The sequence below is a fragment of the Heterocephalus glaber genome, unplaced genomic scaffold, assembly GCF_053883595.1.
Source record: "Heterocephalus glaber isolate CG9 unplaced genomic scaffold, H.glaber_assembly_v1.0 deba00001586, whole genome shotgun sequence".
Lineage (NCBI taxonomy): Eukaryota > Metazoa > Chordata > Mammalia > Rodentia > Bathyergidae > Heterocephalus > Heterocephalus glaber.
In genome coordinates this window covers 9,463,726-9,475,489 of record NW_028258364.1, presented here as the reverse complement: position 1 = coordinate 9,475,489, position 11,764 = coordinate 9,463,726, and the positions used below count along the sequence as shown (strand labels likewise).

Below are 11,764 nucleotides of genomic sequence, written 5' to 3'. Positions count from 1 at the left end.
CAGAATTATTAGTTGAAGGCATAAGGAATATATTTCTGTAATATGAATAAGGCATGTTTCTTGGTTCTCATTCTTTAATTAAATATTTTTTAGTCTACAGAAGAACTGTTGAACAAGCAGTGCATTTAGCTGCAATCAGAATGTTAATATTGTTGGAATTACATTATTTGCTTGTGTCAAAATCTTTGATCTACCTGCATACACAATAATCTAGTTCTGCTGCATGGCCAAACAGCAGATTTTTCATAATAATGAATTACTGAAGGTAAGATTGAGATCTCTTTTCAACATCACCAAAAGAGATCAAAGTCTTTCACTACATGAACTCCATTTGTAGTGTGACATTTTTGCACATGTACTTACCAGGTGGCACCTCCACCCCTGAAGTGTGTCTTTTGGGTGGAACCACCATTCAACACATTACAAACACCAACAGATTTAAATTTTTTGATCACTGAATCAGATCATCTCTCCAGATATACTTTTTACTTCAGAGTATCTTGCCCTTTCCCACAAAACAGTGTAGACTATTTAATGTTCAGTAAGTAGATTTAGGGTTGGTATACGAATCATCTAGAGAGCCAGGGATTTAACTCAGTGGCACCACACCTGCCTTGCAAGCACAAGGTCCTGAGTTTGATCCCCAGTACCAAAAAAAAAGAATCATCTAGACCTGAGGCTAAGATTTCCTTTTTTGTTTGTTTTTGTTTTTTGTTTGGTTTTTTGAGACAGGGTCTTGCTCTGTCATTCAGGCTGGGCTTGAACTCACTATGCAGCCCAGGCTGGCCTCGAACTCATGGCAAGCCTCTTACCTCAGCCTCCCGAGTGCTGGGATTATAGGAGTATGCCACCACACCCAGCAAGGCTAAGAAAATGGTGCTATTTTCAATTATATTAATTTGGCAATGTCTAGCTTCATCAGTAACAGGCTTAATCTACTGATTTGATTTGTCTCTTTGCTTTTAGGAAGTCTAAAAGAAAAAGAAAAACGTCATACAGGCAAAAATGTCTAAGACCTCTTATGCTTCATTTATGGCTTAGATTTAGGCCATAAATCTCATAAATGTTTTAAGATCTTTGCTTTGCCCTTGGAAACAATAGTTGACTAGATCTATCAAAAGTTACAAAAGATTGCAACAAGATGCACAAAGACAGATCTGGAGCCCTGACAATGCTTTCCAGGGGACATAATTATTCATTATTATGAAAGACTTTGAACTCTTTTGGTCATATTAAAAATGATGTCAGCCAGGGGTGGTGGCACACGCCTGTCATCGCAGCACTTGGGAGGCTGAGGCAGCAGGATCATCTCTACTTTGAGGCCAGCGGGAACTACGTAGCAACACCCTGTCTCAAAAAACAAAACAAAAAATGGATCTCAATCTTACCTTTAATAATTCAACCCTTTAAAAATTCTACTCTGACCTTCCAACAAGTCGGAATTATATTTTGAGTTTAAACAAGGTTGTAGTGCAACAGCCAACAGGTAGAGATTATCTATGTATTGATAATTTTTTCTCCCTGGAAAAGTACAAGAAGTTGAGAGTTTATATCTCATAAGCCAGTTGAGGAATCACATGCAACATGAATCCATTCCTTCCACAATTGCTTCACTGATAACAGAGAAAGCACTGTTACCAGCAGGTAAGCTTTGTTACATGGTCAGGGGGGTCTTCAATCCATCCTTCATTTGTTTTGTTTTGTTTAAATTCTTTTCTTGGTACATTTTAGGTATACAATACATTTACATTTATCATTGGGTGCTTGTACCTGTACATGATGTATTTTGGTTCTTATTTTTTCCCCATTACCTGTGTGCTCTTCAGCCCTCCACCCTTCCCTATTTACATAGACTTTGTTTCCTTTTTTTTTTTTCTCATAATTTTTCCTTTCCCTTCTTTCCTTTCCCCTACCCCTCTCACTTCCCTTACCCCTTTGGACCTTTTCTTCCAATTTCAAATTATCAATTATTTGTTTTAATTGTTTTAATCCTTATTTACATTTTCAGTTTCTCACACTAGAGAAACTATTCAGTATTTACACATGTGTGTCCTATTTATTTCACTTAAAAGTATGGCCTCAATATGCATCCATTTAGCTATAAATGTTTCTAGTTTGTCGTTCTTTATGGCTGAGTAGCATTCCAATAATCCACCCTTTATCAAGAGTAAATTTGAGTTATTACAGAAGTGACTCAAATCATCACCTGCGTGCAGTTTCTAAGAGCTTCAGCTCCAGATTCATCAATTTCCTCTTGCTTCAATCTCTCCATCAGCTTGGGCAAAACAAATATCCTTGTGAAGTACCCATCCAACACCTAAACCTCAGTTCCTTGCCTTTCCAAATTCCAATGACCTCCACTTCACTTTCCCTACTCAATTCTGTGCTAAACCCTAAAGGTGGTCTTCATGGCCAGGCCTCCTGCCAAAACCTGTTCCTTCTGAAAGATGCCCACCATTCCTACATGATGATTATTAAAGAATGGGAATTCTTTCAACTTATTATACCCAATTGTACTTCACAACATACAAACTAACCTTGGTCGGAGGGATCCTCCTTAATCTAAAGCTAGATTCTCTACACTAGGTTATCTGACTTCTTCTCTTTCTAATAATACTTCCTCCCCCTTTCCTTCTCCTCCCACCCTCTTCCCACTCAGAGATCACTCAAATCTCTTTCAACTTTGCCATTGCTCTCTACCTTTGACGTCACACAGCCCAGCTTCTTAGAAGTGATGGTCACCTTGGGTTTTCCTACTTCATCACCTCTAATTTACTCTCAGACTTGACTTCCACTCCCAAGACCTCAATGAAACTCCTGCAACAAGGCTATTCAACCATAACAAAAATGTTCATCATTCTACCTGACCTCTCCATCATTTTCCATGCTGTTTAGATTTGTTTGTCACACTCCCTTCCCCATGTCCCTGGCTACTATGGACTGAGTATGTCCTCCACAATTCACATGTTAAAATCCTACTCCTCAACATGGTGGTATTTAGAGGTAGAGCCTTCCGGAGATGACTAGGCTATGAGCATGGAGTCTTCATAAATGAGGTTAGTATTTTTATAAGAAAAGACAAATGTCAAGTACATGCCTGTAATCTCAGCACTCTGAGAGGCTGAAGCTAGAGGATGAGAAGTCCAATCCCGGCCTATACAATTTAGCCACTTAGCAAGACCCTGACTCAAAATAAGAAATAAAAAAGGACTGGGGATGTAGCTCAGTGGAAAGGTTCTAGGTTCAATCCCCGGTACCACAAAGAACTAGGTAGAGGTGGAAGAGGAGGGGGGTGGACACAAGAGAGCTGTTTCTTTTCTCCTCCCTACCGTGTGAGGAATAATAAGACAGCAGCCTGCAAACCAGGAAGAAGGCCCTCACCTGACTCTAGAGAGGCTAGCACTTTAACCCCAAATTTCTCAGTCTCTTGACCTGTGAGAGATAAATTATGTTGTATAAGCTACCAGGCTGTGGGGTTTTTGTTATAGTAGCCAAACTAACTAAGACACTGGGACACCACTGTCTCCTGGGTCTCCTAAAACTTGCTGAGCCATTTACATATTTATATAGCTCTGCCTTCTTGCCCACATACTAATGATTCCAGAATCGTCTTCAGCCTAAATCCTGTGCCTGACCTCAACACCAGTTGTGTGCTGGGACCGTTCATTTTTCTATTCTATGTGCACTTCAAATTTACTAGTAAACCAAGCATCTTATTTTTCTCACCAAATCAACTTTTCTGTTTCAGAGGGTCATCCACTCCGTGACCTCCTCTCCATAGATTTTTCTCTCTAAATATTTCCCAACTCTCACCTCTCTGAATCCCCTATTAGTACCTTAGTTCGGGCCCTAGCAATTGATTCCTTCCTAGACCACAGGCTCCTAGCTGTTCTCTCTCTGCCTTAGCCTCATCCCTTTCACATCTCTCTTTCCTATGAAAATGAGAGGAATTTTCCAAAATGTAAATCATTCTCTTGCTTAAATCATTCATTGGCTCCCTGGTACCTATCAACCACTTAGCATAACCTGTAAAACCACCTGTCATCTGCCTAGCTTTCCAACTTAATTTCTTGTTGTTCTCTCCTTAAACCTCTATTGTTATGCCACACTATTCATAGTCCCTTCATAAAACATCGCATATCTCTCTCTTTTGAACTAGCTGTCCTGTCTGAAATAACTTTTCGTTTCTCATTCTTTTGCTGCCTCGAAAACTCATCATTCATGAGTCAGCCTGAGCATCCCCCAATTTGAGAATGTTTATTTAGACACCATCTTTCTCCCCATACTCACTCCCACTAGGCAGTCAGGCATTCCTTCCCTTCATTCTTCTACCACTCTACATGTGTTTCAGCTATACTGTATGGCATGCAGTTTTATAACTGCTCTGTGTTCACCTCCTCCACTAGTCAATGTATGTGCAGCTAAAACTAAGCCCTTTAGTCATTCGCATGGTATCAGTGGCACACATGGCTAACATGCAATTAACATCTGATCATCTGAGGAGTCAAAGTAAAGTTAGCCTAGCAGTTCATGCAAAGAATAAACCATATCCACACAGGTTCATTCTAGAGAACCCCACTGAAGGGGTAATAACTAGGGCTGGGGATGAACCTAGTGTATGTGGAGAGGGGAATGATACTCACTTTACTAGAGCAGAAGACACTGTTGGAGAGTGAAGGGAGATAAAGTTGGGTAGATTTGGTGGAATCAGATTGCAGAGGATCTCTCAAAGGCTGTGACTAATGTATTGCATTTCCTATTGCTGCTATAACAGGTTAAAATAAATTTAGTGGCCAAAAACAGTGAAAATCTATTATTTTATAGTTATGGGGGTTAAAAACCATTTTCAATGGGCTAAAATCAAGGGTGCCAGCAGGTACACTTCTTTCTGAAGACTCTGTGAAAGAGTCCCTTGCTGGACTTTGGAGAGGCTGATCTCAGTGTGGCTTTCTTGTGACTCTCTTCCAACTTTAAGATCAGCAATGGCCAGCCAAGTCTTCCACATATCACTGCACTGTGACAGTTTCTTCTGCGTCTTTCACTTTATTTATTTATTTATTTTTTTATCTGTCAGATTGAATGTTTTATTTTAACAGACATCCCTTGTTAAAAAAAAAAAAAAGGCTGGGGGAGAATTCAATACCTGACCACACCCAGTGGGGAAACTCCCACCCCCAGAGCCCGGCCCTGTGGAGGCAGCACTTGAGTTTGCTGGCTGTGTCACAGGAAGGAGCTGAATTTTCTAACTTGTTAAGAAAAATCTATCAAATAGGTTCATTCTCGCAGAGGCGGGGGCTGGGGTCCAGGGAAAGAGGTCCTGGGCTTAGAGCAGTGGGGGTCCTGGAGGCGAAGCTGGGGCCGGGCCGCCTGGGCTGTAGGAGATCCTGGGAGCAGTGGGTTCCAGAGCCCTAGAATCCATATTTGGCTTGCGTCTGGCGGCGGCTGAGTTTGTTCTCCAACCAGGTGTTCTTCAGTTCCAGCTCCCACTCTTTAGCCTGACAAATCAGATATGTGATCTGGTGTTTCCACCGCTGCTGGCCTGTTGGCTGCTCACCTTTCTTTCTGCTGAATGACTTCATGGTCTTCTCTTCTGTCAGCGACTTGGTCATTGACTGCTGGGCCCCACTGAGCTGGTCATCACCTTTGATCTCTAAGAAGGTGATTTCCTCCCTCCCTCGGTTCCTCTTGCCTTGTAGCCGCTTAAATGCTTCATCATTGATGAAGGAGGCATCTGGGGCGACTTCCTGGGAGGAGGCCAGAGCCGGGTCCTGCGCAGGATAGTAGCCACCACTGTAATAATCCTGATAATAAGCACCAGCAGCATTGGCATCGCCATATGCAGAGAACTGATTGTAGCTGTAGTCAGCCCCAGGCTTAGCCGTCCAAGGGGCCCCACTGGAGCCTGCTGACATCCTAAACTCAAGGGGGGGCGTTGGCTGCATTGTCCTGGAACGCCAGCTCGGGCTCCATGCCTGGAGGCAGCTCTTCAGGGACAGTGGGGACAGGGTAAAGGTATGGCTCAACTCCAGGTGCCTCGGCCTTCTCAGGGAGGGAGAAAAAGTTCTCAGGGGCCACTTCCTCATCATTGTCGTCCTCTTCCTGCATGATTTGCTTTGTCACCTGCAGGGCAGCGCTCTTGGCAGCAGCCTTGATGGCAGAGGGCGACGGAGTGGTTGTTGTGGTGCCCACGACAGGTGCAAGAGAGGAAGGCTTGGTCTTAGAAGCCAGTCTAGAGGGCTTGGCATCAGAGGAGCCATCTGAGGGTCTCCGGGAGAAGGCATGGGGCAGGAGCAACCTGTTAAGTCTCTTTCACAGTCAGATTTTTAGGTGGGGAAGCAAGGCAGACAAACCAGTCCCCTCGCCGGATACCTAAAGGACAATTTTCTTCTTTGTGGGTTCATCTTCCTCAGAATCTGAATCTTCCTTGTGCAGCTCCGGCGCCACGATCTTCACCCGCTCTGTCCTCTTCTTTGGCTTAGGAAGGCCCCCCCCCCGGGGGGGGGGGCTGGCACCGCCGACAGGGGAGGGGGCCGGCTGAGGCCAGGGCCTCGGGGGAGCCCGCAGCCCCAGACCCATCCCCTCCCCAGCCTAAGGGTAAGGGCGGTGGAGGCTGGAGTTTGGGGTCTCCGGTGGGGCGGGGGCAGGAGCAGGGGCGGAGGGGAAGGCCGGGCCAGCATCTGGGGCGGCGGGGGCAGCAAGGCCGGACCCTTGGGTGCAGGGAGGGAAGAGAACAAGCCTCCCAAGGTGGGCCCTGGCGCGAGGGCCGCCGCCTCTTCTTCCTCCGGCCCCGGCTCCCCCATGTCTGGCTCGCTCTCATCGCTGCTGGCATAGGCAACCAGCGACATGGCGCCTCCCGCCTTTGGGGCGCCCTTGCCGGCAGACTAGGCCTACTCCAGACCGGGGATGCCGCGAGGCCTAGCAGGCCCCACCACTGGGCGGGGCGGAGCGCCAACGGCCCCGCCTGCTCCGTACTCTGAGATTAACCCTGGCAGGAGCCCATGGCCACGACTGATTTCCTCTTTCACTTTAAAAAAAAAAAAAAAAAATTTATTTTTATTAGTACATGTTTGCAGTACATAATGGTTACGTTTTTTATGGAGAGCTGGTACATGTACCTAACATACTTTAATTCTGTTTATGTTCCCTTTCCCCCTCCCCTTCCATCTCTTGGTCCCCTTCCTTGTTTCCTCTATCTTCTATTTCTGTATCATCTATTTCACTCTTTATCTTGTTTTGTAGTTTAGGTTTATCATATAAAAGAAACCATCTAATATTTAAGCTTGTGTATTGGATTTATTTCACTTAATATTATAGTCTCAAGGTGCATCCAGTTTCATACAAATGCCTCAAATTTATCCTTCTTTATTACAGAGTAGTACTCCACTGTGTATAAATACATTTATTGATGGACATGTAGGCCACTTCCAAGATTTAGTTAATCTGAGTTGTGCTGCTAGAAACATGAGTATGCATGTATAACTGTAATATGTTGTCTTTTAACTCCTTCAGAAAGATACCTACATGGGCAATAGATGAGTCAAATGGAATTTTTATGTTTCTTTTTGAGGCGTCTCATACTGATTTCCATAGTGATTGTACCAGTTTACATTTCTACCAACAATGTAGAAGGGTTCCTTTTTCCCTACAGCCTCTCCGGCATTTGTTATTATTTGACTTTTTTGATGATAGCCATTCTTTCTGGAGTAAGAGAATCTGCGTTGTTTTAATTTACATTTCTCTAATGAAAACAGAAGCAGTTACAAATCAGCAGGCCATACAGCTCACTAGAGATGGTGAACATCTTTTCGTGTACTTATTGGCTATTTGTACTTATTCTGAGAAGGGTCTGTTCATTTTAGTTGCCCGTTTTTTCATTGGACCTCTTTCATTGCTGAGGACCCAGTACTTACACTGGGCTCACCAGATAATCGAGCATAATCTCCCTACCTCAAAGTCACCTGATAGTGACATTAATTTCATTTGAGCCTTAATCCCCCTTGCCATGTAAGCGAACATATTCACAGGTGCCAAGGATTAGTACATGACATCTTTGGGGAGCCATTATTCTTTCCATCACACTCGGCAACTAATGGGAGGCCTCTGTCAAGCTCTTATGCTTTAAATGTCATGATGAAAGCCTGGCATTCCAGACTCAGCTAAATCATCCCTCTGAAATCTTGCACAACTGAGTCATAGTGAAGAATTTTTTTACCAATCTTCATGAGCAGAGAATCTTTCAAGTGCCCAACACTTGTACTGCACCACACTGTTGCCTATTTTTGCATGAATAATTTTTTTTTTTTTTTTTTTTTTTTGGATACCAGGGATCAAACTCAGGACCTTGTGCTTTAATTTTTTTTAATAGTAGATATATATTGGGCACTTTAGTCCCATACACATTTAACAAAACCATTTTCAATCCTCTGTATTTAGATGATGTTGCTTCTTAGAAATGGGCCAGTTGTCATACTGCAGGGTGCCCATATGCATAATATTTTGAATGATTTTAATTCATTTATTAGGATCTGAGTTCTTTATTTTTGGATCTGAGCTCTTATTAATCTGTTGGGCACTATGATTCCCAAGACACTGACAGAACTGTGTGCTTCATTTGTTTTTGTATAACACTAATTAATAATTACAGTTCAACTATCTTAAATGTAGTTGTCATCTTTCTTCTAGCTCATAGAGCTTCATGGAGTTTATCCTTTTCTTTCAAAAATATTCCTGTGGGACTACCAGCTGCAAGATCACTAATTGAGATTAAAATGAGAAATAATTTTTCAACAAGTGAAATAATTATCAAAAGTACAAAATGCTAGTAACAGAGGTCAGTCTGTCTGTCTTCCTACATCTGTGGTTTTTGAATTTTTGCAACAAAGCCATTTGTCAAAATGAAATCTCATATGGTGATCAAACAAGTGATCTGCTCTGTTAAAGAATTTGTCACCCTTGCCCTACCTATTGTGTTTCTCCTCAAAGCCTCTACTGTGTTGTAACAATGCTAATTTCTTGATATTTGAATCATGGCTGTATAAGATACTAGCAATCACAATAAGCTGGGTAAAGGACATACTGGAACTCTATGTGCTAGTTTTGCAACTCTTCAGTAAGTGTAAAATTCTTTCAAACCAAACAGATGAGAGAAAAATAATCCATTATCACTACCAGGAAGCCTACTTAGGGTGCTGGGGTTGCCAATGGAAGCCATTAACATCCATCAGGCCTTGCTTGATTCAGCCTATTCCTAAGTGACCAGAAGCAGAAATTCCTCTCCAGGGAGCCTATTCTGCCTTTTAATCATCCTCCACTCCAGAAAATTCTGTCCTATGACTCTTTAAATCTTTCATGCTCTGGGATAAACCCTCTTTTTCAAGCTTTGTCATCAGTAGATAATTAAATTATCGGGGCTGGGGATTTAGCTCAGTGGTTTCACCCCCTGCTGCGCAAGGGCAAGCGCAAGGACCCGGGTTTGATCCCCAGTACCAAGTAAAAAAAAAAAGAAAGAAAGAAAGAAAATTAAATTATCTTTTACAAAATAATCTTTTGTGATAAATTTACACCCTACATAATTTTTCTTCTTTCTATAAGTTAAAAGCCATACCTTCATCTTTTCTCACAGCTGTTTCTTTCCCACATTTGAATCATTCAGGAAAATCTCCACTTTAAGTTATTTTGACCTTTGTAAGCTATGGTGTCCAGAGCTCGTCACTCAATTTTTAAAAATGAAATAAATAAAATTAAAATTAAAACAGGAACCAAACAGTTTCAAATATATTGGGTGAGGGGATGCATTAGCACTCAGACTTCATATACAATATTCCTATTGAATATTATTGCCATAACAACCTCTCTACATTACCATATTTTGTTTTTTCTTACACATTTTTTCACACTGCTTATGACAGTCATTAAGCCAAGTGCCCTAGGCATTTGTTCTTAACCAATGAACAGCCAGACTGAGAACTTCAAGTCTTTCAGCAAGTCACAAAGTGCCAAAAATGCACTCTCGCCAGGAGACAAATTCCCTGAGTTCTATAGGGTAGAAATTTGTTCTGATGTCATCCAACAATAAATAAATTGACCAGCCTGTGACCCTGTCCGTTGGGCCTCTCCATGTCTGACAAGCAAGGACAAGAATTTTTACCACCTTGGCAGGGGGGTTGCAAGAGTTAATGCTTCATGGAGCCATCTGATGAGAGGTCCTGTGGCCATGCCACCCAAATCATCATAAGTTGGAAAATGCCCCAGGCCCCTCAAAGGCACTCCCTGAAAGGTCAGTACCATGTCTTTGCTGTGGCCCATTACTAGTATGTTGGTGACCCAACTCTACTGTACTTTCAGACATGCAAGCTGAGCGCCAGTAAGGCTATCACCCAAAGCTGAGAAGCAGTTTTTCTAATGCTGCAGGCTCATGCAGAAGGCACCAAAATAGCACCAGAAATACTATACCCATATTGCTTTATCCTAGACATCTGACACTTGTAAAGCTGATGCCAAATTTCTTGTCACATATGTGTCTGGAAGCCTTCGTGCTGAGAGGCATTTCTTATCTCCTGACATTTCAGAGAGCTGCATGGAGCTAGACAAGCACAGGGCCTCCTTCAAAAAGGCACAAGACAAAGGCAAGCATTCTTTGAAGGTGACCTCCATGGCCCTCCCTGGGGAAGATCCAAGACACCCTCTGGCACATCTGCAATCATCAGGATATCCCAAATGTTTGAGTTTGCAGCTTCCAGTTAGTATCAGCAAACTGCTCTGACTCTCCAAGGTCATTTGGAAATGATACACCCATCAGCCAAATGAGGAAATGCTACTGTAGGCAAACCACTCACAAGATCAAACAATCCTTAGGGGCTCCAGGGCCCAGATGCTTTGTATCTGGTGACACAGGCCCCCTCCCTCTCTATTACAATCAGCCTGCTGGTTGATGCTAATGATGATTGTGACTGACTCTCCCAAACAGAAACAAAACTAGAATTTTTGCCCATGACAATGGTAGATAATTTATAGCAATTTACTTTTCTTCTGATCTTGCCTACTTAACCTGTGTGACAAAGTAGGTACCATGGCGACCCTGTCCTCAGCTACCAAGGACCAAAGCTTTCTAGTAGGAGAGTCCTCTAGGGCAACATGTGTCAGAATAACTGTTTTAAATGCAAATTCCTGGGCCCTATTCCAAGGCCTTTGAATCAGAACCTCTGGTAAATGTGATCCAAGACTGCATTTTAAATACCCCCCCCAAATAATCTTTTTTTAAGCTTTTCTTTTTACCAGATAATTTTTATACAGAGCAAACTTTTCAGAAACCTAACAGAATTTTCAAGTAAATTAAAACACACAAAACCCCAACTTGTTGGGAGAATTTCTGGCCATAGTCCTCCTTGTAGAGGTCAGTGAGTCACCTACTCTACACTCATCCACAACAAACTGCTCAAGAAGAAAGAAAGGGATTGATTTCTTCCCTCTCTCAGCCACACTGTTCATGCCTCTCTTGTGAATAATAAGCACTGCCAGATGATGCTTCTGGTATCTCCCGCCTTATATTGGTTTTTTTCGTACTGGGGATTGAACTCGGGTCTTGTGCTTGCGCAGCAGGTGGCTAAACCACTGAGCTAAATTCCTGGCTCCAGGCCTTATATTGTTTAACTTTTTGTATTAGTTTTTTTTTTTTTTATTGCTACCATAAGAGATTACTAAAAACTGGGCACAAATGCATAATTCGATAATTCTGTAGGTTAGAAGCCCAATACAGATCTTGCCA

The 11,764-nt window shown here is 42.6% G+C and overlaps 1 pseudogene; it reads right to left on the bottom strand.

Moving 5' to 3' along the window:
- Nucleotides 1-1,224: 1,224 nt before the first annotated feature.
- On the bottom strand, nt 1,225-10,671 carry LOC147823406 (proline-rich protein PRCC pseudogene; annotated as a pseudogene).
- Between the last annotated feature and the right edge of the window lie 1,093 nt (nt 10,672-11,764).